Source organism: Cervus canadensis, chromosome 9 (assembly GCF_019320065.1).
Source record: "Cervus canadensis isolate Bull #8, Minnesota chromosome 9, ASM1932006v1, whole genome shotgun sequence".
Taxonomy (NCBI): Eukaryota; Metazoa; Chordata; class Mammalia; order Artiodactyla; family Cervidae; genus Cervus; species Cervus canadensis.
The window spans coordinates 38,088,319-38,116,144 of NC_057394.1; the positions used below are offsets into that span (position 1 = coordinate 38,088,319).

At 40.4% G+C, this 27,826-nt stretch overlaps 1 protein-coding gene and 1 long non-coding RNA gene across 7 annotated transcripts in view; one reads left to right on the plus strand and one right to left on the minus strand.

Annotated features, from left to right (window-relative positions):
• Window positions 1–27,826, plus strand: part of KLF12 (Kruppel like factor 12) — a 521,123-nt gene that overhangs the window by 133,164 nt on the left and 360,133 nt on the right. The window contains exon 1 of one of the 6 annotated variants that reach the window (XM_043477487.1): window positions 10,940–10,957. The exons of the other annotated variants lie outside the window; for them this stretch is intronic. The gene's annotated coding sequence lies outside the window, so the exon portion shown is untranslated. Of the gene's footprint in view, window positions 1–10,939; window positions 10,958–27,826 lie in introns of those variants that run through there. 6 annotated transcript variants of the gene reach the window in all.
• On the minus strand, window positions 12,016–27,543 carry LOC122447108. The gene is made up of 3 exons (XR_006271134.1): window positions 27,446–27,543; window positions 20,695–20,776; window positions 12,016–12,150 (listed from the first exon to the last, which is right to left on the minus strand). It is a non-coding gene; the product is annotated as an uncharacterized LOC122447108 (long non-coding RNA).

Below are 27,826 nucleotides of genomic sequence, written 5' to 3' on the forward strand. Positions count from 1 at the left end.
TTAGGCTTTCCCATTCTGTTGTTTTCCTCTATTTCTTTGCATTGATCACTGAGGAAGGCTTTCTTTATCTCTCCTTGCTATTCTTTGGAACTCTGCATTCAAATGAGTATATTTTTCCTTTCCTCTTTTGCCTTTCACTTCCCTTTTTATACCTGTTTGTAAGGCCTCCTCAGACAACCATTTTGCATTTCTTTTCCTTGGGGTTCGTCTTGATCCCTGCGTCCTGTACAATGTCACAAACCTTTGTCCATAGTTCTTCAGGCACTCTATCAGATCTAATCCCTTGAATCTATTTGTCACATCCACTGTATAATTGTAAGGGATTTGATTTAGGTTATAGCTGAATGGTATAGTGGTTATCCTTACTCTCTTCAGTTTAAGTCTGAATTTGGCAATAAGGAGTTCATGATCTGAGCCACAGTCAGCTCCCGGTCTTGTTTTTGCTGACTGTATAGAGCTTCTCCATCTTTGGCTGCAAAGAATATACTCAGTCTGATGTTGGTGTTGACCATCTGGTGATGTCCATGTGTAGAGTCTTCTCTTGTGTTGTTGGAAGAGGGTGTTTGCTATGACCAGTGTGTTCTCGTTTCAAAACTTGATGAGCCTTTGCCCTGCTTCATTCTCTATTCCAAGGCCAAATTTGCCTGTTACTCTAGGTTATCTTGACTTCCTCCTTTTTCATTCCAGTCCCCTATAATGAAAAGGAGATCTTTTTGGGTGTTAGTTCTAGAAAGTCTTGGAGATCTTCATAGAACTATTCAACTTCATATTCTTCAGTATTACTGGCTGGGGCATAGACTTGAATTACTGTGATATTGCATTGTTTGCCTTGGAAACGAATGGAGATCATTCTGTCATTTTTGATATTGCATCCAAGTTCTGCATTTTGGGCTCTTTTGTTGACTATGATGACTACTCTATTTCTTCTAAGGGATTCCTGCCCACAGTAGAAAATATAATGGTCACCTGAGTTAAATTCAGCCATTCCAGCCCATTTTAGTTTCTTGACTCCTAAAATGTTGATGTTCACTCTTGCCATCTCCTGTTTGACCACTTCCAATTTGCCTTAATTCATGGACCTAACATTCCAGGTTCCTATGCAGTATTTCTCTTTACAGCATCAGACTTTGCTTCTATCACCAGTCACATCCACAACTGGGTATTGTTTTTATTTTGGGTCCGTCTCTTCATTCTTTCTGGAGTTATTTCTCCACTGATCTCCAGGAGCATATTGGGCACCTACCGACCTGAGGAGTTCATCTTTCAGTGTCCTATCTTTTTGCCTTTTCATACTGTTCATGGGGTTCTCAAGGCAATAATACTGAAGTGGTTTGCCGTTCCCTTCTTCAGTGGATCACATTTTGTCAGAAGTGTCCACTGTGACCCGTTTGTCTTGGGTGGCCCTACATGGTATGGCTCATAGTTTCATTGAGTTATAAAAGGCTGTGTTCCATGTGATCAGATTGGGTAGTTTTCCGTGATTGTGGTTTTACTTCTTCTGCCCTCTGATGGACAAGTTTAAAAGGCTTATGGAAGCTTCCTGATGGGAGAACTTTCCTGTAGCACCCCCAAATAGTACAGGTTTGGGAGCAAAAGACTCTGAGTAGGAGACCAGGGCATAGTAGGCAGCCCCTGTGTCAACCAAGAAATTCTCGGACCTACTTGCCTCATCCAGTTTCACCCTTGGCTCCAGCCCCATGATGGTTATGTGTGACAGGTAGCTGGCTGGAGCAGCTGCTTCAGTCCTATTGAACCATCATGAGGTAAGGCTTGGTGCTTGACCTTGAGGCTCTTTGGTCCAGAGGACAGAGTGCTGCCCAGTGTCCCAACTGATGGCATTTGTAGCAAGCCATTTTAGGAGACTTTCATGGTTTGGACACTTTTTGGCCCATTGTCCCACCTGTTTACAGATTAGGCATTTGCCTTGTGCCTTGTCCTTCAAGGACTTGGGGCTTGTCATAGGGCTTTGCTGAAGGGCGGCCAGCATCTGGGCATGCCTCATCTCTTTCCTTTTCTCCCTTTCCTGGGCCTTGGCCTCCCTCTCCTGTTCTCTGTTATAAAAGGTATTGTTGGCTGTCAGGACCATCTCAGCTAAAGAGGCAGCAGGGTCCTGGTGCTGTTTCTGTTGTAACTTTATCCTGATGTCTGATGCACATTGGGACAAGAAATTTATCCTTTGAAAATCACCTGTTCCTTGTAAGAGTCTTAAGTCCACATTGGTAAACTTTTGGAGGGCCTCATTTAGCCTTTCCAGAAAGGCAGTGGGGTTCTCACTGGGCTCCTGAGTTATTGGTGAGACTGGGCACAGCACGACAACTAATAGGCTTCCTTTTATTTTTATGGGTGGACTTCCTTAAGGGTGAGTCTTTCTGAAGTTTATCCTACCCAGTACTGCTGCAGCCTGAGAGCCGGACATCCCCAGGTCAGGGTGCAGATCCTCAGGCAGGTTGAGGCATGACAGCCTCCTGGAGATCAATTCCCCAGGCAGGTCGAGGCATGTTGGCATTCTGAGAATTGGGTCTCTGGGCAGGTCGAGGCTTGTCGACCTTCTGGGACCCTGGACTGGTGGATCCCCAAGCACGTGGAGGCGTGACAACTTCCTGAGGACCAGATCCCTAGGCAGTTCATGGCAGGTTGACCTCCTGGGACCCCCAGACTAGTGGATCCCTGCGCAGGTTGAAGTGTGATAACCTCCCAGAGACCAGATCCCTAGGCTGGTCATGGCAGGTCGACCTCCTGGGATCCTAGTCTGGTGGATCCCCAAGCAGGCTGAGGCATGGCAATCTCCCAGGGACCAGGTCCCTAGGTAGATCGAGGCAAGTCAACCTCCTGGGACCCCCCCAGGCTGGAGTTGGGCGGCCTCAAGGTCTCCAGCATGACCAGTGTTGGGTACAATTAAGGGGTTGTAATCTTAACTCATTGCTCATTTGTCTACCATGGATGGGAATAGATAACATGATGTAAAGCAGTCCAAGCCTGTGCCCTGAACTGGGAACCTGGTGCAATAGCCATAAGCCTTATCCTCTTATTCCTCTGAGGGAATATAAGTCACTGATTTCTTCCCCTAGTCCTCCATAGGAACAGCTTATTGTGTTTCCAGTGGTAAACAGTTCGTTGTTCTAGACCCACTTTAGGTAATAACAGAAGTAACGACAAAAGAGTGGGTTATCTGTTATCTGGTCCTGTTAGGGGCATTAAGAGTAATTTAATAATAAGTGGGGTGGAGTGATGTTGCCTACAGAGGGGCAGGGTCCTGGTTGTGGGAGTTAATAAGTGGCTTAAGAACAAACTGCTAAGAGGCAACAGACCAGATGTTCCATAAAAGTGGAGTGAAGATTTGATCCTGGGCTTTGTTTGTAATTTTAGGAGAAGGGTGGCAAGGGTTTGGGCCCAAACAGCCTGCAGGGCTAACTCCCAAAGTGGCAGACATTATCCCCAGAAGCTCAATTGCCCTTGAAGGGATGCTGCCCACAGATGGACTTCTAGTGAGCATTGGGTGCCTGTCACCTGCCCTAGCCGGTTCACTGAGAAATGCTGTTGTTGCACATGTTCTAGGAAATGTGGAACATAAAGTCATTGGATGTTATACAGTATTTCTCTCCCAAGGGCCAGCTATTTTCTGGTTGTCCCTCCAGAAGATTGTAGAGGCAACATTGTGGGTCCAGACGGAGCTCAGGAAAAGAGCATGAAAACAGGAGAGAAGGGGGCAGGGCACAACTTTTGAAAGAATCACATAGCCCAAGGGCATAACATAAACCAGTTAAAATCAAATGGGTCCAAGATGACAACTAAACTAGTCAGATTGAACTGAACCTTGATCCTCAATCTGCAAGCTAAATGACACACCCAGAGGTGCCGGGACAGTTCCAAGGCACTGTCAAAAGACTGAGGAGGGGGTAGTTCCCCAATTGTTGGAATGATCCTCCCACTCATTAGCATATGAAAACACCCAGCTAACTAACCACACCACATTCCATGGCCATAGCACTTGCCCTCTCCCATGGCCCACACCCTGTGCACTGTGCTTCTTTCTGAATCCGAACAAATCTACCTCTTACCTATTGCTGTGTGTCTCTGAATTTTTTCAATGAGACATCAAGAGCCTGAACTGCATTAGGTCCCGAAGCCAGGCACCGTGGGTTTTGGAGGGTTCAAGTCTCAGTTGGATACGACTGAGTGACTAAGCATCTCCCAGAGTCCCTGCCACATGGGTTTGAGTCCCAGTCTTAGGTAAACGGTTTCAAGCACAACTTTTAGAAATGGAAGGATGATCTGCCCAATACTTTGTAAACAGTGGCATAGATGGAGAGAGGAGCTGAAGGACGGGAGGAAAAAGCAGTGGGAAAAATGTGCCAAGGAATCCCCTTCATTACCTGCCAGAAAATCTGCTAAATACCTGACCTGTGCTCATGGTTTTCATTGACCTGATCCTTGTCACAGAGAAGATTAAGGTCAGAAGAACCCCCTACCCTCTTGGGCAACAGCTACTAAGGCACAGCAGATAGTAGAACCTTCAGGACTCCCCGGAGCACCCAGTGCCACTTGCCTGCATGGGGGTTTTGAGGAAACAAGGGATGAGAGATTGTAAAGGAATTAAGATTTTGTTAGCCATATGTCCTTCCAGCCAAAGGAGTGAGGACTTCCTACCCCAACCAGAGGTCTTATGGAATCTGAGAGTGAGCTTTCTGCTGAGTTTGTTTTGCCGTCCCAGTTTCCAGCACGCTGGGCTTCTTGTCACTTCCGTCGCGCTGGGTTTTCTTCATGTTTAGCTTCCACTGCAGGATCTTTCGCTGAGTTGGGCTTCTGCTGTGTTTTTCCTTTGCCTTGCAGTGGCCAAGCCGAGGTTGTATCAGTCGGTTATATCCGAGTCACAGCATCATATACGTCCCGGAAGTTTGTAATCTCCTCAATTCTGTCTCACTGCAGCAAAAATTTGAATCATCGGACGGACCAGTGTTACAGCTGCGTGTTACAGCTCACTTATATTTGCAAGGAGAAAGGAAAGTATATCCTCGGGGTGTGTGAGGTTGGGCTGACCCAAAAGTCAGGAAGAGAAGAAAAGCCCCAAGCTTAATTTTGGCTCCTCTTTTTGTATGTTTTTTCCTCCTCCCTCTGAGCCTGCCCTGTGTAAATTGGGCTAGCCAGAAGGCTGTTTACTTCACCTGAGGTCCTCACTCCGGTCCTTGGACCTTCCTTGGTTCTTTTTTCACGGGCTTTACCCTTGTTTGTCTTTTAGCTACCACCATCCTGGACTCCTTTTTCCTTTTCTAACTACCTAACAAAATGATATAGGAATGTAATAGGTATATAATGTAAGTATATAACACCACATATATATTATATATATACTAATATATAAGTTATTGGGTATAAAAATACTTCTATCTACTTATGATGATGAACAGGCAAATTATACTAGCTAACGCGGACTCTGGAGTGGAAATCCTTGAGTTTGATTCCCACTCTACCATTTATTATTAAACTAACCATGGCAAACTCTTAACTTGTTTGCTTCATTTTACAAAACTTTGTCTTAAATCCCTACTATTTATTTCAAAATTTGCTGGGCCTGTGAGGGAAAATACTCAAATTGGCCTTTGATCTTTTTCCTGATAATTTCAATATGTTGAACACTACCAAAAATCATTTGTCAACAGAGGCCTTGTAAAGTACGTTAGATTGGGGTCTGCAGACAATTTTTGGGTTGAACTGAAGGTGCTGAAAATGGAAGGTTATAATTGAGATGTCAGCAAATATGACCTTAACAATTCTAGTTGATGCTCTTGGAATATTTAATATCCCTGTTAAGTACATCTTTCCTTTTCAGGATATGAATTTTAATATGCATCCTCTATCACTCCAGCCATATTTCCTATATCAACAGTCCCCTGTGGCAACTTTATCTTTGAATACAGACCATTCTTGTTCAATATTTGCGTAGTGATAATGAATTTTATTCTGTAAATAACGGCCTTAGTACCCTAAACTACAGCCCAGCATAACTTTACCATTTGTAAGAACTACAGTGTTTTATATTCTAAATAGCAATTTTAATGTTTTATTCATTACACTAAACAAATGCGGAATACAGTGAGAAAACTGTTGATTAATGTAGAATGAGCAGATCTGTTGTGTGAGGTGGGTGCCCTCTCTCCACTGGGCTGACAAACCTGAACGGCTGAAATGCGGTGTTCCAGGAGCCTTCTTGAACGTTTGGACAGTGTGAGTTATATTTGAATTAGCCACCTAAGAAGCCCAGAGCTTCCCCCAAATTCCAAACTATGAAAGAATTTTTGAAAATCTTACTGTGCTCAGAGCCCGTTTAAGGGGTTCTTGTCCTCTCTGAGGGTTGCCCAATCGCTTACTCTTCAGACTTTTCCTTAGAAAAGGACAGGCATTCCAGGTATGTGGTCAGTGTAGCCTGCTGCAGGCAGTGAATTTATTCTGACTCTGTTGTTTTATGTTATTTAAATCATGTGATTTTTGAACTATGTGCATAATATACTCAGTTGGCTTGAATACAGTTTCTCCAAAAACAAAACAAAAAAACTCAAAGTGAAATTGATGCTTCTCTTAAAAATACTGTGCTTTATTATGAGAATTTACGTTCTTCCTGGAACACTGTTGCAAAGGCCCAGAGAAATCTAGGGCCTCTGTAGTTTGTTATTTCCTTGGCTTTCTAGATATTTTGACTCTGAAGGTCAGAAGAGTACAGAACATATCATGAACTGACTGATGAGTAGATGGTGTGTATTTGTTTTTCAGTATGGCAGTACTGTTTTTACAGGAGATCTCTTAGGCGGGTATAGAGTCTTCCTTTCATTTCATATAATTACAGGGGGAACCATTGTCAGAAGCTGAGTAGCAGCGGCCCTGTCCAGAGAGGACATTCTTCCTCCCTCCTCTTCCAGCCTTCTTTTGGGTGGCTCCATTGTTCCAACCTCCTGGCTCCTGGGAGTCAAAGGTTCATAGCTCGCTCAGTACCTTAGCCCAGAGCTCCCCATTTGGTGTCCTCGGTGTTGGTTCCAGGCGTGTTGAGATACTGGTGTCCTCAGACAGTTGAGGATGCTGTGAAAGGATTGGGAAGCACTGATTCAGTCTTTCGATAACTTCATGTGTGGCCTGTACCCCCACCCCCAGATGCCCCATGGTTCTGATTTGGGACATGTTTTTCACCTAAGAGACTCTCTGTGTTTATATCACCCTGTGGAGAATGGTTAGCTCGCTCCTACAGACCTTCTGCCGAATTAGAAGTAATAAATCCATGGGCTCTTTACCAAGTGGATCCTCTCTCTGAAGTCAAAGGCTTTATCACCAGTAAACTGGTGGCTCAGATGGTAAAGAATCTACGTGCAATGCAGGAGACCTGGATTCAATCCCTGGGTCAGGAAGATCCCCTGGAGAAGGGCATGGCTACCCACTCCCGTATTCTTGCCTGGAGAATCCTTTGGACAGAGGAGCTGGGCGGACTACAGTCCATGGGATTGAAAAGAGTTGGACATGACTGATCTCAAAGGACAAGGAACCCCAGTCTAGCCTTGCTAATGTTGCCTGGTATAACACTCATAACATCTCTCACAGGAACTGAGCCAGCAGGGATATTTGGTAGAAATCCTATGATTAAAAACATGAGTTTTCATGTAACTCCATGAAAAAAAATGAGGGCTGATATGAGTTATAATATGTGTTTTTTTTTTTTTTTTTTTTAAGGTATTGCTGCTTGTCAGTGAAAGAGCTGGAAAAAAATTCTTTAAATAAATATACAGTGAATTCTTTTCCCAATTTTACATATTATGAAAATGAGAAACCCTTAATCAAATCTGTTTACTCAGAAGAATACCTAAGGAGAAACATAAAAATGCAACAGTGAGACACAGAATGGATGAAAATGTTATTGTTAGTAGGTTTGACATTTAGAAATTTTGGAGGATTATTTGGCCCGAGTTACAAATGATGCTGTAACATAATACACTTTCCTGTGTTCAGTTTAATGATGTATATATTGTCCAATGCATTTTCCGTCAGCGGTAGAGTGGAAGTGTGGTACAGAATACGTTACGTTTTATTTATTGATTTAAATACAGCTATGCTTCAGGACATAAACTGGATGTTGGGTTATATTTCTGGCCCTCTGGGAATCTTTTAGTTTTAATAGGCTGTGAGGATTAGGGAAAACCCTTGACACTTGAGTTCAGCCGTGGCTGTGCGTGCTTTACGGAAGATACACACAAGACTTTTGAGATCACTTTGCAGACTTTTCAAAGATCTGAAGATTGATAATCTGGTAAAATAAAAATCTGGTAGCAGCAAGCATCAAATACGTTCTGCACAATCATAGCTCTCCGAGGGTCTGAAAACTGTGCTCAATTAACAGGACCTGTTGTGATATATTCATATCCAGATGCATTAAATGCTAGATTAAACAAGAAAACATATCTTTAGGGAATTTAGTGGTAGATAAGTCATTAAGGTCTCTATAAAATACAACTAGAGGCCAGGAAAATGCCCAGTGTGTTGAACAAGGCTTTGAAGTTGTAGGACCTTGACTGGTGCTGTTTGATAGGAATATAAGGCGAGCTGCTTCAGTAATTTTAGGGTTCCTTTTATGTTAGAACATAAGAAATAGGCAAAATTAATTTTAATAATATATTTTTATATATCTAAAGTCTTGCCATTTCAACACATAATCAATATAAAATGATAAATGAAATATTTTAAATTATGCTTTTTTGGTAAAAGGACTTCAAAGTCTGGTGTGTATTTCACACTTGCAGAGCAACTTGATTTGGACTAGATACATTTCAGATGTTCAGATATGGTGGTGGTTACTGGAGTAACCATTGGAAATCCTTGACTTTTAGTTTCTTTAACGCTATGGGTAGAGATTTTATGCTTTTCTAGTGTATACTTACATGGTAATTAAAAAATTCTGAAATCAGTGCATTCTGAAACCTAGCTGTTGTTCAGTCGCTAAGTCATGTCCCACTCTTTGTGACCCATGGACTGTAGCCTGCCAGGCTCCTCTGTCCATGAGATTTGCCTGGCAAGAGTACTGGTGTCATTTCCTTCTCCAGGGCACTTTCCCAGACCAGCGATCGAACCCACATCTCCTGCATTGGCAGGTGGATTCTGTACCACTGAGCCGCCAGGGAAGCCTTTGTATTGGTGTACCTTGTTGTTGTTACTCAGTTGCTAAGTTATGTCCAGAGCTTCGCGACCCCATGGACTGCAGCACGCTAGGCTTCCCTGTCCTTCACTAGCTCGAACTCTTGTCCACTGAGTTGGTGATGCCATCCAACCATCTCATCATCTGTTGCCCCCTTCTCTTGCCCTCAGTCTTTGCCAGTCTCAAGTTCTTTCCCAATGAGTTGGCTCTTTGTATCAGGTTATTTTTTTTTAATATTTAAAAAAATTATTTATTTTTTAATTGAAGGATAATTACTTTACAGAATTGTGTTGGTTTCTGCCAGACATCAACATGATCTGCCAAAACATAGCATCAGGTTATTTTTAACTACACCAGGGAATTAGTTGGAAAAAGGAGGAAGGGAGAGAAGTACTTACCGATTCCATGAATGAGTATGGTTCGTAGGAGAGAGATCAAGGTGTGGATTTCTGAATAATTACAGGAATAAGATGGATGGCAATAAAGAGGCAATCAAAGAGAGGGTATAGAAGTTATTGAAAATAAAAATTTGACCGACTGTGGAATAGATATAATATTAGCATATTAAGTTTTAGAAAATACAGCCAGATAATCTCCATAAACAAGAGTTCTGGATGATGAATTTTTCAGCATGATCTTTACTTCTGTGGGTTTTAGTTTATTTGGATCATACTACTATGAAAAATTGTAGACCCATCTCCCGTTGCCTCATTTCCTGTAAAAGAGGAGTATGATGTATTGATACATGCTTTCTAGAAATCTGGCTGTCTTTAATAACTATTTTTCTTTCCTTAAATTAGTATAATTTAATAATACAGGATACCCAGAGAAGTGCATGTGGCTTTTCTTCTGATCTCTTTCTGACTCCAGCAGATTCTGTGACCTAATAGTATTGCTTAGCTCTGTGTTTTTACAACCAAAGTAGTACTTATCATTAAGAAAAAAGATAACTGAATAACTACCACTTTTCAAGTGCCTTCTGCATGTTACATATCTGGACATAACGAACATACTACCAGTAGGCATTATTGTAGCCATTTTTTAGCCAGTTAATTTTTCTAGAATTCAAACCTGTATTATAAAAATCATTACTGGGCCATGGCATTATAGCTTGGAAATAGAAAAGCTGAATTTTTAATTCAAGTCTCTAGGATGTTAAATGTCATCAGGAGGTGACATCCACTTCCTAGCATCAGGAGGTGGATAAAGTACTGCACCATCAGAGGGCTTCCCTGATAGCTCAGTTGGTAAAGAATCCGCCTGCAATGCAGGAGACCCCGGTTCAATTCCTGGGTCGGGATGACCTGCTGGAGAAAGGAATAGGCTACCTATTCCAGTATTCTTGGGCTTCCCTTGTGGCTGAGCTGGTAAAGAATCTACCTGCAATGCTGGAGACTTAGGTTCGATCCCGGAGTTGGGATGATTCCTGGAGAAGAGAAAGGATACCTGCTCCAGTATTCTGGCCTGGAGAATTCCATGGACTGTATAGTCCATCGGGTCATAAAGAGTTGGACATGACTGAGAGACTTTCCCTTTCTTTTTTCATCACAGAAAACTAACCAAAATGATCATATGGATCCAGCCTTGTGTAACCCATTGATGCTATGAACCAGGCCGTGCAGGGCCACCCGAAATAGATGGTCATGGTGGAGAGTTCTGACAAAACGTGGTCCACTGGAGAAGGGACTGGCAAACCACTCCAGTATTCTTGCCTCAAGAAGCCCATGCATGAATGGTATGAATAGGCAGAGTAATAGGAGGAGGTATGATTGCTTCTGAAGAACTCTGCAGGTATTGTTCATGGTCTTATAAAAGTGGGGGGTGGGGTGGGTAGCTTTCCAGTAACTTCTGAGACTACTGGAATCTTTGGGGGGGTGTGTGGGCGAGTTCTTGCATAATACCTCTGAGAAAGGCTACATGAAAAATAAAATACATTGGCAAAAGGAACTCTGATATCCTTTGTTTAATATGGACCCCACTTGAAGATTTCCCTGGCTGTCTGGTAATTAAGATGCCATACTTGCAGTGCAAGTTCAATCCCTGGTCAGGGAACTGAGATCCCCCATGCCAAGTGGCACAGCCCAAACAAACAAACAAACCTGTTAGTATAAACCCCATTCCATCCACAGAGCATCCATGGAGAAATGGTGCCCCACTCTAGCAATAACAAGATTCGGCCCATCGGTGGCCCCTGGTTGTAACTGAATGTCTTCAGTGACCATCTGGATCCACAGAGCGATGTTTGTTCATTTCAGTGTGTGGTGGCACTCCTGAGCTGGTCGCCTGTGTCACTGGATAAATTTGTCCTGGAATAGTGCTTCCATCATGCTCACACCTTAGGAGCTTGTAGTGAGAGGCCCTCTGGTGGGAGGAGAAGAGTTTGGGATCAGACAGATGTGTTCAGATCCCTACTGTGCAGTTCAGTAGCCATGAACCTGGCTTTGCTTGTTTCGTGGAGGTTCCCATCCCTTCTTCATGGTGCAGACTGCCTTAGGTAACGGTATAAAGTACCTGTCACATCGCCTGGTGTGTGCATGATATATGGATTATATTTTTGGTGCTAAGATCCTATTGGGAATAATATATATCTATGTAATTTACACAAAACAAAGTGACAGATATGTTTCTGAGCATTCCAAGTGGCCATGGTAAAACCCTAAGGGGAAGATTGCTCCCAGTCACAGATGAACACATTATTATAACAGTGCTTCATGGAACTGTGCTTAGAAAAGGAATTGTCCCTGCTCACCTTCAGTATTGTCCACGTCCAGAGGAATCATTCAGCTACTGGTGTGTCCCGTGGGCTCAGCTTTGGAATAGTGAAAATATTTCACTTCATTGTCCCCTCTTTATCAGTTGAGAATTTCTCTCCGAAGTGCCGTGTAGTGAAGAGATGTGGTATCCTCAGGTACCGCTCTGGTCATTAGTCATCCGTTGTGTTCTGCCCAGAATCTCCCAGGTGGAGCTAGTGGTAAAGAATCCACCTGCCATTGCAGGAGACCCAAGAGACATGGGTTCAGTCCCTGGGTCAGACATGACTGAGCATAATGCAAAATGTATTTTGTCCAAAGCAGGTTAGTAGCCACTGGGAAGGAGAAGTTTCAATAAATTTCCCTGCATTCACCAATTCAGAGATAGAGCTCAAACTCTGTTAACTAATATTTATTTATCCCAGTTCATAGCATATGCTCTGCAGACTTGTGTGTTGTTTTCAACAACAGCTGTTTATTCCACTTTGAAAGACTTTCAGAGATAGAACTCTTCAAATAATTTCTGTGTTATAAATACCATTTTTTTACAGTATGAACCTAATGAATTGCAGTCCATAAATTATTTTCAGTGATTTAGTATGATTCTTTTTTTGTGTGCATTTTTCACATAGAGGTTTCTTAGATTCCACAACCTTATAAGGGAAGAGAAAACTGAAAGATGTATCAGCTCCTTAATTTCACTGATGCGGGAGCTGTGGCCCAGATTGGTTAGCTAATTTACCACTGGAACCCAGTATCATAGGTAATGGTAGTATTTTACTCTCCCTAATTTAACATGAATTTCATCAATCCAATAATGTTCAGTGGTAAGCTACCAGAATTCAGCATATTGCTAAGAAAATAAGACACTCCAAACAAAGTGCAAGGATTATTCAAGAGAGTTGGAGCACTGGATATTTTTCAAGTTGCTTTCCCTCCTGTGATTACGAATGCCTTGTGTAGTCTCCTCTTCATAATTGATGGGCCCACAGGACTTTCCTAGTGGCTCATATGATAAAGAATTTGCCTGCAGTGCAGGAGACCCGGGTTTGATCCTTGGGTCGGAAAGATCCCCTGGAGAAGGGAATGGCAACCCACTCCAGTATTCTTGCCTGGAGAATTCCATGGACAGAGGAGCCTGGCGGGCTACAGTAGATGGGGTCACAAAGGGTTGGACACAACTGAGTGGCTTTCACTTTATGGGTGATAGCTAACTTTGGAATGACTCGTGTATATATACACTGGACATCATTCTATAATATCTGTGTGGGAAAAAAAGGTAGAGCAAGATTTTAGCAAAAGTTTAGGCTTAGAGAGGTTCATTTGGGAGGTAATAGTCAAATCTCTGGTAGGGGAACTTCCTAAGAGAGCAAAGGCTGTTGTAAAATTAAGGGGAATTCTTGTAAGATATCACCCTGTAGGGAGGTAGACTATTCAAAAGACATCCAGTGGTAGCACAGAAATTGGAGAGAAGAATCCGAGACCTCATTGAAATGGGGGGAGGACGATTGTATTTCCAACTGGAGTTGCTAAATAAACATGAGTTGTCAGAGAGACCATTTCAAGATAGGGGGAGGTGGATCGCAGGAGAGTGAATGAATTGTGATCATGTGTCTTGAGGAAGGATAGAAACTATTTTCTAGTTATGTGAAGTTGTAGTAGAACTGCCTGAGTGTTAGAACTGAGATGGAGATTATCTGAATATTTTTAAGGAGAGAGAGAAGATGCATATGGTAGAAAAGAGTATAAAATGAGAACCCGGATGTGGTGAGGGAAATAAAAACCTTTAAAAGGCTAGCTGGGGTGGATGTGCATGCCATCAAGCATTTGAACCTGAGGGATGAAGCATATTGAAGTTTAAAGCTTGTGAGTGAAAATTAAATAAATGTTCATTATGTAAGTTATCAACCAGCAGCCTTCACAGTGAAGGAAGTTTTGGACAAAGTCTCCAAATAGTAATAGAGAAATAGACTTCCTATATTTTGCAGAAAGTTCTTCAAATATTAATAACAAAATATTAATGGTATATGGCTTGCTCTTGTGTGACAGTTGTGTTCACTTACTGAATGCTCTTTTCAAATTCAAGTTGAACAGTAGAGTCATGTGCGTACTTCATAACCCTGCTCTGGATTAATAGTGAGTTGTTGTCTATTTGGTTGGGTTTTCATCTATTTGGTTCTCATGAATTGAAATGCAGTTATTTTCATCCTTCACACCATGGCTTTCTGCAAAGATGAAGTATGTGTAAAACCACAACACCTGGTTTTACCATTCCTTTTTTGCAGGCTTGGTAGTTACCCAAATAACAGTATGCCACCTCCAGCCATTGTTAATCTTAAAATAAATGATTGTTGAGTTCAGTCGCTCAGTCATTTCCAAATCTTAGCAACCCTAGGGAATGCAGCACACCAGGCTTCCCTGTCCTTCACTGTCTGCCTGAGTTTGCTCAAGCTCTTATCCATTGAGTCAGTAATGCCATCCAACCATAACATCCTCTGTCACCCCCTTCTCCTCTTGCCCTCAGTCTTTCCCAGCATTAGGGTCTTTTCCAATGAGTCAGCTCATCACCTCAAGTGGCCAAAGTATTGGAACTTCATCACCAGTCTTTCCAATGAATATTCAGAACTGATTTCCTTTAGGATTGACTGGCTTGATCTCCTTGATGTCCAAGGGACTCTCAAGAGTCTTCTCCAGCACCACAGTTTGAAAGCATCAATTCTTTAACACTCAGCCTTCTTTATGGTCCAACTCTCACATCCGTACATGACTACTGGAAAAATCATACCTTTGGTTATACGGACCTTTGTTGGCAAAGTGATGTCTCTGCTTTGTAGTACACTGTCTAGGTTTGTCATAGCTTTTCTTCCCAGAAACAGGCATCTTTTAATTTTGTGGCTGCAATCACCATCCGCAGTGATTTTGAAGTCCAAGAAAATGAAATCTGACAGTTTGCAATTTTCCCCCACTTGTATGCCATGAAGTGATGGGACTTGATGCTGTGATCTTAATTTTTTGAATGTTGAGTTTTAAGCCAGGTTTTTCACTCCTCTTTCACCTTCATCAAGAGACTCTTTAGTTGGTTTTTACTTTCTCCCATTAAACTGTTACCTTCTGCATATCTGAGTTTGTTGATATTTCTCCCGGCAGTCTTGATTCCAGCTTGTGAGTCCTCCAGCCCAACATTTCACGTGATGGACTCTACATATAAGTTAAATAAGCAGCGTGCCAATATAAAGCTTTGCCGTACTCCTTTACAGTTTTGAACCAGTCATTATTCCATGTCCAGTTCTAACTGTTGCTTCTTGAACTGCATATGGGTTTCTCAGGCAGGTAAGGTGGTCTGGTATTCCCATCTTTTTAAGAATTTTCCACAGTTTGTTGTGATCATCACGTCAAAGGCTTTAGTGTAGTCAATGAAGCAAAGGTAGATTTTTTTTTTTTTTAATTCCCTTGATTTTTCTATGATCCAGCTGGTGTTGTCAGCTTGACCTGGTCCCCTTGCCTTTCTAAATTCAGTTTGTACATCTGGGAGTTCTTAGATCATATAATGCTGAAGCCTATTGAAGGATTTTGAACATAATCTTGCTAATATGTGAAATAAGTGCAATTGAATGGTAACTTCAACATTTTTTGGCATTGCCTTTCTTTGAGATTGGAATGAAAAGTGACCATTCTCAGTAATGTGACCAGTGCTGAGTTTTCCAAACTTGCTGGCATATTGAGTGCAGCACTTTGGCAGCATTATCTTTTAGGATTTGAAATAGCTCAGCTTGAATTCCATCACCTTCACTAGCTTTGTTCATAGTAATGCTTCTTAAGGCCCACTTGACTTCACACTCCAGGATCTCTGGCTCTAGGTGAGTGATCACACCATCATGGTTATCTGGGTCATTAAGATGTCTTTTATAGTTCTTCTATATATTAGTACCACATCTTTTTAATCGTTTCTGCTTCTGTTAGGTCCTTGCTGTTTTTGTCCTTTATTGTGCCTGTCTGTGCATGAAATGTTCCCTTGGGATCTCCAGTTTTCTTGAAGATCTCTCTGTTCTTTCCTATTCTGTTGTGTTCCTCTATTTTTTTGTGTTATTCACTTAAAAAGACTTTCTTATCTCTCCTTGCTATTCTCTGGAACTCTGCATTAAGTTGGTTATATCTTTCCCTTTTTCCTTTGCCTTTTGCATCTTTTCTTTTCTCAGCTATTTGTCAAGCCTCCTCAAACAACCACTTTGCCTTCTTGCATTTTTTCCCCCCCTCTTGGGGATGGTTTTGGTTACCACTTCCTCTGCAGTGTTATGAAACTACGTCCATAGTTCTTCAGGCACTCTGTCTAGCAGATCTAGTCACTTGAATCTGCTCATCACCTCCACTGTGTAATCATAAGGGATTTGATCTATATCATACCTGAATGGCTTAGTCGTTTCCCTACTTTCTTCAATTTGAGCCTGAATTTTGCAATAAGGAGCTAATGGTTTGAATCACAGTCAGCTCCAGGTCTTGTTTTTGCTGACACTATAGAGCTTCTCCCATCTTCACTGCAAAGAATAAAATTACTGTGATTTTGGTGTTGACCATCTGGTGATGTCCATGTGTAGAATTGTCTCTTGTGTTGTTGAAAGAGGATGTGTGCTATGACCAGTGCGTTCTCTTGTCTAAATTCTGATAGTCTTTGCCCAGCTTCATTTTGTACTCCAAGACCAAACTTGCCTGTTATTCCAGGTGTCTCTTGACTTTCTACTTTTGCATTCCAGTCCACTATGAAGAAAAGGACATCTTTTTTGGTGTTAGATCTAGGCGGTCTTGAAGGTCTTCATAAAAGCTTTCAACTTAAGTTTCTTCAGTGTTAGTGGTTGGGCATAGACTTGGATTACTATGCTACTGAATGGTTTGCCTTGGAAACGAACTGAGTTCATTCTGTCATTTTTGAGATTGCAACCACGTACTGCCTTACAGACTCTTGTTGACTATGAGGGGTACTCCATTCCTTCTAAGGAATCTTACCCACGGTAGTAGATACAATGGTCATCTGAATTACATTTGCCCATCCCCATCCATTTTAGTCCATTGATTCCTAAAATGTTGATGTTCACTCTTGCCATCTCATGTTTAACCACATCCAATTAACCTTGACTCATGAACCTAACATTCCAGGTTCCTATGCAGTATTGCTCTTTATAGCATCAGACTTTACTTTGACACCAGACACATCAACAACTGAGTGTCCTTCTGGTTTTGCTTAGCCTGTTCATTCTCTCTGTAGCTATTTCTCAGCTCTTCCCCATTAGCATCTTGGACACCTATCGACCTGGGGGACTCATCTTTCAGTGTAATATCTTTTTGCCTTTTCATACTGTTCATGGGGTTCTCATGGCAAGAATACTGAAGTGGTTTGCCATCATCAAAATATATGATAAATGAAGTAATGATAAATGAAGAAAATCCTTTTGTGAATAATGTTAGAGAATTTAAGGACTGTCTTTGTAAAATCTGATGGTTTTTTGATAGTGTATTTGAATTAAAGTATAAAAATAGATTTTCCATACATACTGGGGAAATACCTGTGAGCACTTTGTTGTTTACTCCCAATAGTTATTTGATAAAGTTATTTTACTTGCCAACATTTCTTGGCAATGATAAATGATTAATCCATGTATTATATATACATATATCAGACTGATTCTGATGTTTATATCTAAATAGTTTTATGTTTGTATTCAAATAGGCTTTCAAGCCTGCAGGTGGCCAATTTTCGTCTTGAGATTATTTTTCAAACTGCCTTTGTTGTTCTCGGCTATACTGTTATTTTTCAAAATCATTTAAAATAATTTTCTGGAATATTTTTAGAAAAGAAAAACTTATATAACTTATGTTTGCATCAGGAATTTCTCTCTAATCAGGTTTTTCACTAGTGCTTGTGCGTGCGTGTATGTGTATGTGTGTGTGCACATGTGCTATTGGCATATTTTCACTGCTTCATATTTGAATAGTAAATATTTTGAAATATTTAATCCATAAGGGTCAGTGATGTCAGAAATATCTTCAGTTGTGGAACATAGCATATGAAAAAGGCCTTTTACAGTCATTTTCCGCCATGTAATTAGCTTCTTTACATGATATTTTTAATATTGTTGGTTTAGGATGCATAATATAAATATTATGTATACATATGTATACAATATGTTAGGATACATAATATAAATCCCTTTATATTATAAGACATATGTGCACCTAAGAAATTATGCTATCAGGATTGGTTTGATTATTTTTTTGAGATGGACCTTCTCTCCACTGTAGAGGCTTCTCTACTGTGTCAGAGCTCCTTGTTGGGTGACATGGGCTATCTGGCGTAGGTATGTCAGCAAGGATGCTCAGTCATATATATGTGTGTGTAAATTATACGTGTCTGTACATACAGACACGTGTGTGTGTTCTCAGAGTCAGATTTGAATTTGCTCTTTCCTGATATACCTCTTTGACTTTTCAAGACTTAGCTTCATTTCACCTCTCTGTGGGTTCCCTGAGTTTCCTGCTCTATTTTATTACTTTCACTAGAGCTCCTATGAATTATTATTAGGATTTCAACTTGATACATGTTAGCGGATATGGACTTTAATTACAACTCAAAATGGAGGTGTTCACACTGGGTCATTGGAATAGCTATGCCTTGTACATGAATTTATTAACTAATATTATAATAATGCCTTTGTTGTTGCTGTTCAGTCGCTAGGTTGTGTCCAACCCTTAGTTCATGTTAAACATACGATAAACATCCACTACGTGGTATCGATTAGTGTTATAATTAATTTACTTGTTTATATTTTTCTCACTTTTGTTGTCCATGAGCCTCTTTAAATCAAGTATTGTGGTATATGATTTGTAATGTCCTCAAATTTTGGCATATAGGTGAATCATGGATGAATTAATAACAGAATATAGGTACCATGTAATAAATGTCAGTGGACCCTCAATCAAGACCTGTTAGCTATTGCTTGCGTTATATTTGAATTGACTTCCAATTTCAGTATTTTTTAGTTTCTCAAGTCATGTTTTTGATCCTTTTAAAGAGGAGTCCACCTTATATATCACTTGTCATTCTCAATAAATAGTATTTTGATTTTTTTGGTATTAATTATGAGAGAAGCAGTGAGAATCATATGGTTATGTAATACATTTGACAGTCTACTAATTTGCTCATCATTGAGAAATACTTATTGATTATATATTTGCTATGACAGCCAGCTATCTGTTATGGGGCAGTGATTATGATGTCTGAATGTACACACTAGATTAATGAGTTTAGCTGGTCAAAACTGTTATTCAGTAAGACAAGATATTCATTACAGATATCACATTAATTCTCTTGTTTCTGTATCATTATGTCACAAATGTCAGTAAAACAAATCTGTTTACTTCTTTGATCCATCTTTCAATTGCATTTTAAAATCTGCCTCTGTTAAAACTTCTTTGGGTTCAGATGTGTGAAAAGACTGAAAGTGTCCTAAAAATACCTCAAATCTGATATTTTCTAATTCTTGTTAAATATTTGGAAATTGCAAATTTCATTTAAATGTCAACTGTAATTAAGTGTGTGCCATTTGTTTTCCTACTCAGGTTTTACAGTTTGATGGAATGTTTTCCTCACTATTTAATAAATATTTGTTTTATTTCACATTAATTAATTCAAAACTGGGTAAAAGAAACATGTTTTAATCAACTATTGTTGTGATGGACTAGAAAACAAATTTATTCCCTAAGCAAACAGTTTACTATGCATTGAATGGGATTTATCTTTCTTAGCATTGGGAAACTAAACATAGAAGGCAATAATTAATAGAAAAGCCAAGTATGTTGACTGCATACTGAATGAGGCAACTTATTTTTCTTGACTATGTCATTGCTCTTTAGTGTATAAAATTTGTAATTACCCCATAATATATACACCCAGCTATGTTCAGACAACACCCATTGAAGTAAAGTAGTGTGGAAATTTCTAGACTTTGTGAATTATGCATGTATTAAATAGTACCAAATGTGTGTTTATCATGATTTTATTTTCATTTGTTTTCAACACTTGATGTTTGCTTTTCTCTGTATAAATCACACAACCACATTTATATTTATAAAAAGTGCTGGGAAGTAAAGTGGAGATTCATAAGTAGCTGGGACCCTGTTATTCTCTCCTGTCAGCCTCTTAAGATCCCCAAAGGTTTTTCGCATCTTAACGATAATGGTTTAAAACACACCCTGATGCAGTTAGGGGAAGACTATTAGTGCCCGCCCCCCCCTCACCCCGCTTCCCATGCGAGAATGGAAACTCTGTGTGGCCAGGTTACTTTTAGTAGAATGTAGTGTTATATGCAGTAGCTTTCCATGCAACTACAAATTGCACACGCTCATATTTGTGCTGCAGTCTAAATCACATAAATTAGACATATGAAGACAAGATTTAATCATCTTGTCATTCCTTTGCAATACAAGTCAGATTTTTGACTACGCAGTCCCAGTAAAATGGCAATTACACTTGAATATGAGCGTAGCATACAGTACTTTTCAAACCATTATATTGAGCACAATATATGTAAAAGAAAGGCTTAATTCATTTGTTACGGTTACTTTTCTTCTAAAGGTTTATTTGTTCTCTGTCTGTATAGAATGATTGGGTGTAATGCAAGCCGAAAACAGATTGAAAGCGTCATTTCTATGTCAGCGTGCTTTACAGAAATGGGCTGTTTATTCAGTGAGCTCTGTGCTTAAATGATTGTGCAAAACTTGAGGGCATACCTTACTCCATGTGGGACCTTCCTTCCTTCTGAGAAAGTTTGCTCTTTCTGTATTGTCTGTTTTTCTTAATAGTGAAGAGTTCCTGGGTGGAAACATAATTTCAGAGAAACAGAGCTGGGCATGGGAAAGAACAATTTTACAATGGAGAATTTTCAAACGATTTATATGTAACTAACAAGTCCAAGGGGGTTATTGTGGGGCATGAGTTCTTGATGACCTTACAACAGTGAACTCTCTTAATGGGTTTTTTATAGACACTATGCTGTGATGCCCTAGAAGGGCTTCCCTGTTGACTCAGATGGCAAAGAATCTGCCTGCAATCCAGGAGACCTGGGTTCGATCCCTGGGTCAGGAAGATCCCCGGGAGAAGGGAATGGCTACTCCAGTATTCTTCCCTGGAGAATTCCATGGACAGAGGAACCTGACGGGCTATAGTCCATGGGGTTGCGAAGAGTCAGACACAGCTGAGCAACTGACACTTTCACTTTCACTGTGACGCCCTAGAGTGGAGCTCCTGTTGTCTGTATTCTCAGGACTTTTCCTGTAAGAAACATACAGTCATGGTTGAAGGTGGTATGGAGTAAGGGTAACTTGGGCTAGAGTAAGTCATTGCTTCTTCCTAGTTCTGGGGGAAGCTTAAGTGGAAGTAGGCGATTGGGCGCTTGATTATTAACATAGGGAGTATGGATGGGACTGATGTTTGTCGAGTAACTAGTATGTGCCAGGTAGTGAGCTGTGGGCAATATAGTGTCTACACTCTCATTTCTGGTGCCCCTTGCCCAAAGGTTTTATTTTACCAGCTTAATAAATTACAAAAAGGGAGTACACGAAAGTGAAGCAACCTGCCCCAAGTCACATGACCTCCAGGTGTTCCTTCTCTCTGGCATTTGTTCCTGGATATTTTCCATGACCATCAGCACAGCCCTTCTTACAGGAGTAGGCATGCCATTCATTCATGTGAGATCCCAGAATTCTGGGCACAGAAGAATCCCTGAAATTTCTGTGTCATCCTCTGGATTACCCAGTGAGCAAAGGATAGGGGGTGGAACTTGGTCCCTTGGTTTTTTCCTGGAGAAAGGAAGGTAATGCTAGAACATAGGTATGTAATTATAGAATGTATCTAGGAAGTAATCTCCATTGAAGCTTTGCATGCTTTTCTTTTTTAATTCATCAGATCTTTGATATGATGATCTGGTATTAATGAATTGAATAGAAATTGTTTTTTTTTTTTTTAATGAGGCATTGCTTTCTCTATGGACTCTACCTACCCTTGTTGAAGTGACTTCAATTAAAAGTTTGAAAATTTCTCAGTGGGATACAGAGAAGAATGGTCACTGTTTAATCTTTATTCATAAATCATGAAAATTATGTGTATTTCATATGCAGATGTTAGATTATGGAATTGCATATACTCAAAATGGACAATAAGCAAGTTCCCTTGTCTATTTATTTATTTTCTATTTATTGTGAGAGGCATCTTTAAAATAAGATATTCATATAGATGTGATTTCCTGACTGCCTATGGCCTATATTTAAAAATATCTGAACCTTACTTGCTTCTCTACAGAGAGTGATGTGTGTGCCGTGGAAATCCGGGTGTCTTTTCTCAGCAGTGAGATGTGTCTCGTGCCGTACAGGTTCAGAGAAGATACTGTAGGTGTCACCTGTTACCTAGCAACAAGCTTACTGCTTTGTGTCTTTACTGTCTTTTCATTTTAAGTCAAAATAGCTCTGAAAATGTAGCACTTAGATTTGCATTTATCTCCAGAAATATTTAGATTAACCTTCAAATATTTTTAGTTCCCAAGATAACTCACCACGACAGGTGAAACAGAAATAACTTTAAATGAAAAGAGGCAATTTATAGATCGGAAACCTTGATACAGAGTAAGGCCATCCTGGATCCTCTTATATAGTATCTCAGACTGAAATGCACAGGCCTGCCTATGGGTTTGCTAATCAGCTCTAAAAGTTACAGTAACTGAGTTGAATGGTATATACATCTTTATAACTTGACTTTTTTTGTATCAGTGCTTGAAAACACAAGATCACAACTAATGAAGTAGTGATTTTATAAAGCTGAATCTGGAATTCCAAATGGGATTACTATTCCAGCACCAGGATTCAAGTATTTGAAACAGAGCAAACTAAATTCCCTTTGGGCAAAGAGGAGTGTACCCTGACTAGTCAGATGTCTATAAATACTTCTGAAATGTGTTTTTCTGTCTCTCCTTAAAGATACATAAAGGGATTCTCAGAGGGACTAGCAACAAGTGTACTTGTGGATCCTGAAGTATTAAGAATGTATTAACAGTAGCCTTTAAATATTGAGAACATAATAGATCATTTAAGTTGTGATGAAGAGCTAGCAGCCTGTTGCCGGAGGGTAATATGATGCCTGTACTCCGAGGTAATTATTCTGAAGTAACTCCTTATTCATTAAGAAGGAGAGCATTCACTTTCCTTCTGGCCAAGGTCATCTCTGTTATGTAGGATGTGTGTGTGTGCTGACTCGCTTAGTCAGCTTAGGCATGTCTGACTCTTTGTGACTCCATGAACTGGAGTGCCCCAGGCTCCTCTTCCCATGGAATTTTCCAGGCAAGAATTCCGGAGTGGGTTGCCGTTTCCTACTCCAGAGTATCTTGCCGACCCAGAGATCGAACCCACGTCTCCTGCATTGGCAGGCGGATTCTTTACCACTGAGCTGATATTCTCTTTGAATTTTTATCGAAGCTGGCTGGCCATGTGTGAACACCTTAGGGAATAAACCAAGAGTTAGAAAGTGAAGAATGTGGACAGTCATTCTTTATGGCTTATAGCTACTGAAGAGAAACATGTATAAGTAGAATTTCATGAAAAGAAAAATAAACCGGTATTTACGACTGGTTCCAGGAAGCAACATTTTTGTTTAAAAGTAGATCTAAAATTCTTTCTAAAATATGTTATGCCTTTTGTTACTTCTTGTGTTTCTCATATTAGGATAAGATGACTGCCCTTGGTTTTTCCTCACCTGACGATTGAGAATCACTTTTGGAACCAGGGAAATGAAGGCCAAAAGCAAGCATGATGAGTTTCTTGATGAGCAAAGTGGACTTTAAAACTTCTGGACTTAGGAAAGATTTAGTGGATAATTTCACAAACCTGCTTGGCAGAGTTTAGTTGTCTTTTAGTTAGGAAATTGATGAGATAATAACTGTTAGTGGAAATATGCCAATTTTCTATTTTATATCATGGTCTGGGTTTTGATGGGGATTTGGGGAACAACCCAAAGGTCCCTTGGCAGGAGTAAAATTGGAACTCCAACTATTATATCTGGTGGTCTTAATTTGGGGAAATTCTGTTGTTTTCCTGTTTAATATTTGGGCCATTGGTGAAGGAGTGATAATTCTTATGAGTACTTAACGTATATAATAGTGCAGACTGTTGTATTACAGAAATTACTTCAGTTAGGGTGTATAGGATGGATAGGTAAATCAAGTATTATCTTTGCTTCTGTGCAGAATGAAGTTGAGCCTCAAGGTTGACTGAGTTGTTTACTGTCACATGCTCATAGAAAGAGGAGAAACTAGGGACAGGTTTTCTCAAGCTTAGACTGCATCTGTTTTCTGTCACTTGTGCTACTTAAAGTATCGGGTGGCCACCGCAGAGCAAAGGACGATGGTGAGTGTTCGTTGAAGAGCTTGAATTGAATGGAAAACCGAAGTTAGCATTGTACCAAGCTGTCCTCAGGCTTAAAATATACTGTTGTTGTTGTCCAGTCGCTGAGTTGTGTCTGTCTGTGACCTCGTGAACTGCAGCACACCAGGCTTCCCTGTCCCTTACTGTCTCCTGAAGTTTGCTCAAACTCATGTCTGTTGAGCCGGTGATGCCATCCAGCCATCTCATCCTCTGTCTCCTCCTCCTCCTATTGCCCTCAATCTTTCCCCACATCAGGGTCTTTACCAGTGAGTCGGCTCTTCACATCAGGTGGCCACAGTATGTACTGAAGTCTGCTTTTAATTTGTAGGTGGTTACAACGAAAAGCTGCAAAGAGCCATGCCACAACATTTGAGTCTAATTCAGGGGTTTTGTAAGGACCCTACCACTCTCTGACTTGTTACTTTGCATATGAAATTAACCTCTGATCATCACTGTCAAATGGATCTTAAAATTGTTGATGTGCTCAACTTGCAGAACTGGCTTCAGAACAAATACTATCATTAGGATACTTGGTCAATCCCCTAATGCTATAAAAATGTATGATATTACATTATGTATAACTCACAAAATTGAATGTTTATTGTAGTATGTAGCTTAATTGCATATAAAAAGTACAAATTATGTAGTTAAGGCCTTAGTTCCTTGTTTGGACTTCCCCAGTGGCTCAGCATTAAAGAATCCGCCTGCAGTACAGGAGACACAGTAGATATAGCTTCCACCTCTGGATCGGGAAGATCCCCTGGAGAAGGAAATGGCAACCCACTCCAGTTATTCTTACCTGGAAAATCCCATGGACAGAGGAGGCTGGCAGTCTGTGGGGTCACAAAGAGTTGGACATGACTGAGCACACATGCATGCAAATTCCTTGGTTAAGAAATATCCACACACTTGATATAAAAGGAGTTTCTTTTTCTTTCCTCATCCTTAGTTTCTCTTACTCATTTGGCAAACCTTTATTAATCTCATAAAGCTTGCACGGCAGTGGGCTGTGTGCTGGGAAATGGATGGTAGTAGAACTGGGTCAGCATGTGCTGCTTCTGCTGGTGGGAATAGAAATTGGTGTGAAAGTGATGTTTCTCAGTCGTGTCCGACTCTTTGCGACCCCATGGACTGTAGCCTACCAGGCTCCTCTGTCCATGGGATTTTCCAGGCAAGGGTACTGGAGTAGGTTGCCATTTCCTTCTCCAGGGGATCTTCCCAACCCAGGGATCGAACCCAGGTCTCCCTCAATGCAGGCAGACACCTTACCATCTGAGCCACCACGGAAGCTAGCCTGTACAAAAAGCAAGTTGAGTAATATATTTTGAAAGGCTGAAAAAAGCTTATATTACTCTGATCCAGGAATGATACTTCTGTGACTGTATTCTAAGGTGATAATTAAAGGTGCACGTCAGGCCAGCTGAGGACAGTGGTGTCGGATATGGATTCCTGGCTGAGGGGTAAATACTACACTGGGCTTCCCTGGCCAGGCCCCACCTCCGGATGAGTCTGTCTATGTCTTCCCAGAGCCGGCATCCTTTCTAGTTTCCCAAAGGCATCCTTCAGGCTGGCAGAGGTCCCGATGTACATGATTTACACAGAAGGATGTGTATTGTCAGTAATAGTAAAACATTGTAAACTACTAGACAAGAATGAGGGAGTAAATAATCCTGTATCTTTATAATGGAGTACTCTGAATTTGGAGGTAAAGCATTAATGAGTTGAATGTCATGTCAAAATGTTCGTAGTTTATTAAAGTGTGAAAAAGTTGTAGAACCAGAATGTCAGCTTGCAGTGAGTTTTGAAGTACCTGATACATTCTGCTGAGAAGTTGCAATTGATGGATTGAAACAGGTTTTGAAGACTAGAAAGGACAAGATGTATTTGATAGAAACATGGTGTTCTAGATAACTTCTAGAGCAAGGAATATCTTTCAAGGGATAGCCTATTATGATTTCATGATATAAAACAGAAGAATTATCCTCTGAATTTCAGGAGAATATTTGACATTGTCATATTAAAATATTGCATTTATGTTCTGTTGCTTCTTAGTGGCACTTCTAGTAGTGGTGAAAACTGTACAGTATATTAGGGGATGTGTGTTTGAGTCAGAAGAGCCATATCTTTATAATCTAGAGGGAGAGATGAAAGGAGATAGGGCAGGAGGAAGAAAGAGTCATTGCTTGATCAATTGATTGATTTAAAACTGGAATGAAATTAAAGGCCACTTCATCTTCCAGACCAAGCCCATGAAACACATACATTCTGGTATATTTCTTTTAAGGCTTTATGAGTTTCCACACATTTTCTGCTCAGATGTGTGGAAACACATGCAAAGGAAACATGGCTGGATACTGCCTGTGTAGTATGGGTACTGTACCCACAGTACCCACAGAATGGGTACTGCTTAAGAACTCTAAGGCGTATCCCCTCTGAGTGTAATTCCAAGTGGAAAAAAAAAAATGAACTGTGCCTAATAAGCTGGCTTAACTGAATGCCAAAAAAAATTTTGCCTTGTGAAATGGAAATTCTGAAGCAAGTTACATAATACTGAGAGAGAAGAAATAGGAGGACTTTTGAGATGTATCCAGATGGGGCAAATGGTGTATTGTAATCGAAACTCTCCAGTCCAGCGATATTTAATTCTGTTTGCTGAGATCCACATGGTCTTGGGGATTTGGAAGCTTTTAGAGGCAACATAAATATTTACTTTATGTTTGCTTAATTTTTAAGTAGTGACATATTTTAACTCAGATCAATTTTTAAAAAGTTACTTGGGTATTGGCCAAGATGGAGTCACCAACAAGTATTCATGTTAATTATTCTGCACATTTGTATCAGCTATAAAGAGGTGAAAGGAGACAATTTCCTCTGGAAAACAATGTTTCTTTAACAGTCTCTTAGTTACTAAGAATAATGGAGCCAGCTACTTCAGCTGAAACATTTGTGTCTTCTCTTTGGGATATTCACTTTGCTTTTAAACCAGTTTCTGCCATTTTCCCCCACCCTTCTCTCCCTGTTTCCTCCCTCTTTTTCTTCTCTCCCTCCTTTATCTTTATGCCGATTTTCATACCTTGTGCCCAGGGTCTGTCAGTAGTGTCATAGTTGGAGTCCTGCCTCTGTTTCTGCACTTCTCCATTTTCGCCTTTCCATGGCTGTTAAAGAGGGGACAAAAGCCAAAACTGTTTTTCAGCTATCACTTTTATTATGTCACTCCACTGATCAAGAGCTTAAAAAAATTGCAGACTCAAGATTTTCTTTTCTTTCCTCCAATGGCAGAATGTTACCAACATGTGCAACATTTTCTAAATCATTTTTTAAAATTGAAGTATAGCTGAAGTGCAATATTATACAAGTTAACCAGTATACAGTATAGGGAGTCACAACTTTTAAAGGTTACACTCCATTTATAAAGTTTTGTCTATGTTCCCTGTGTCATACAACATATCCTTAT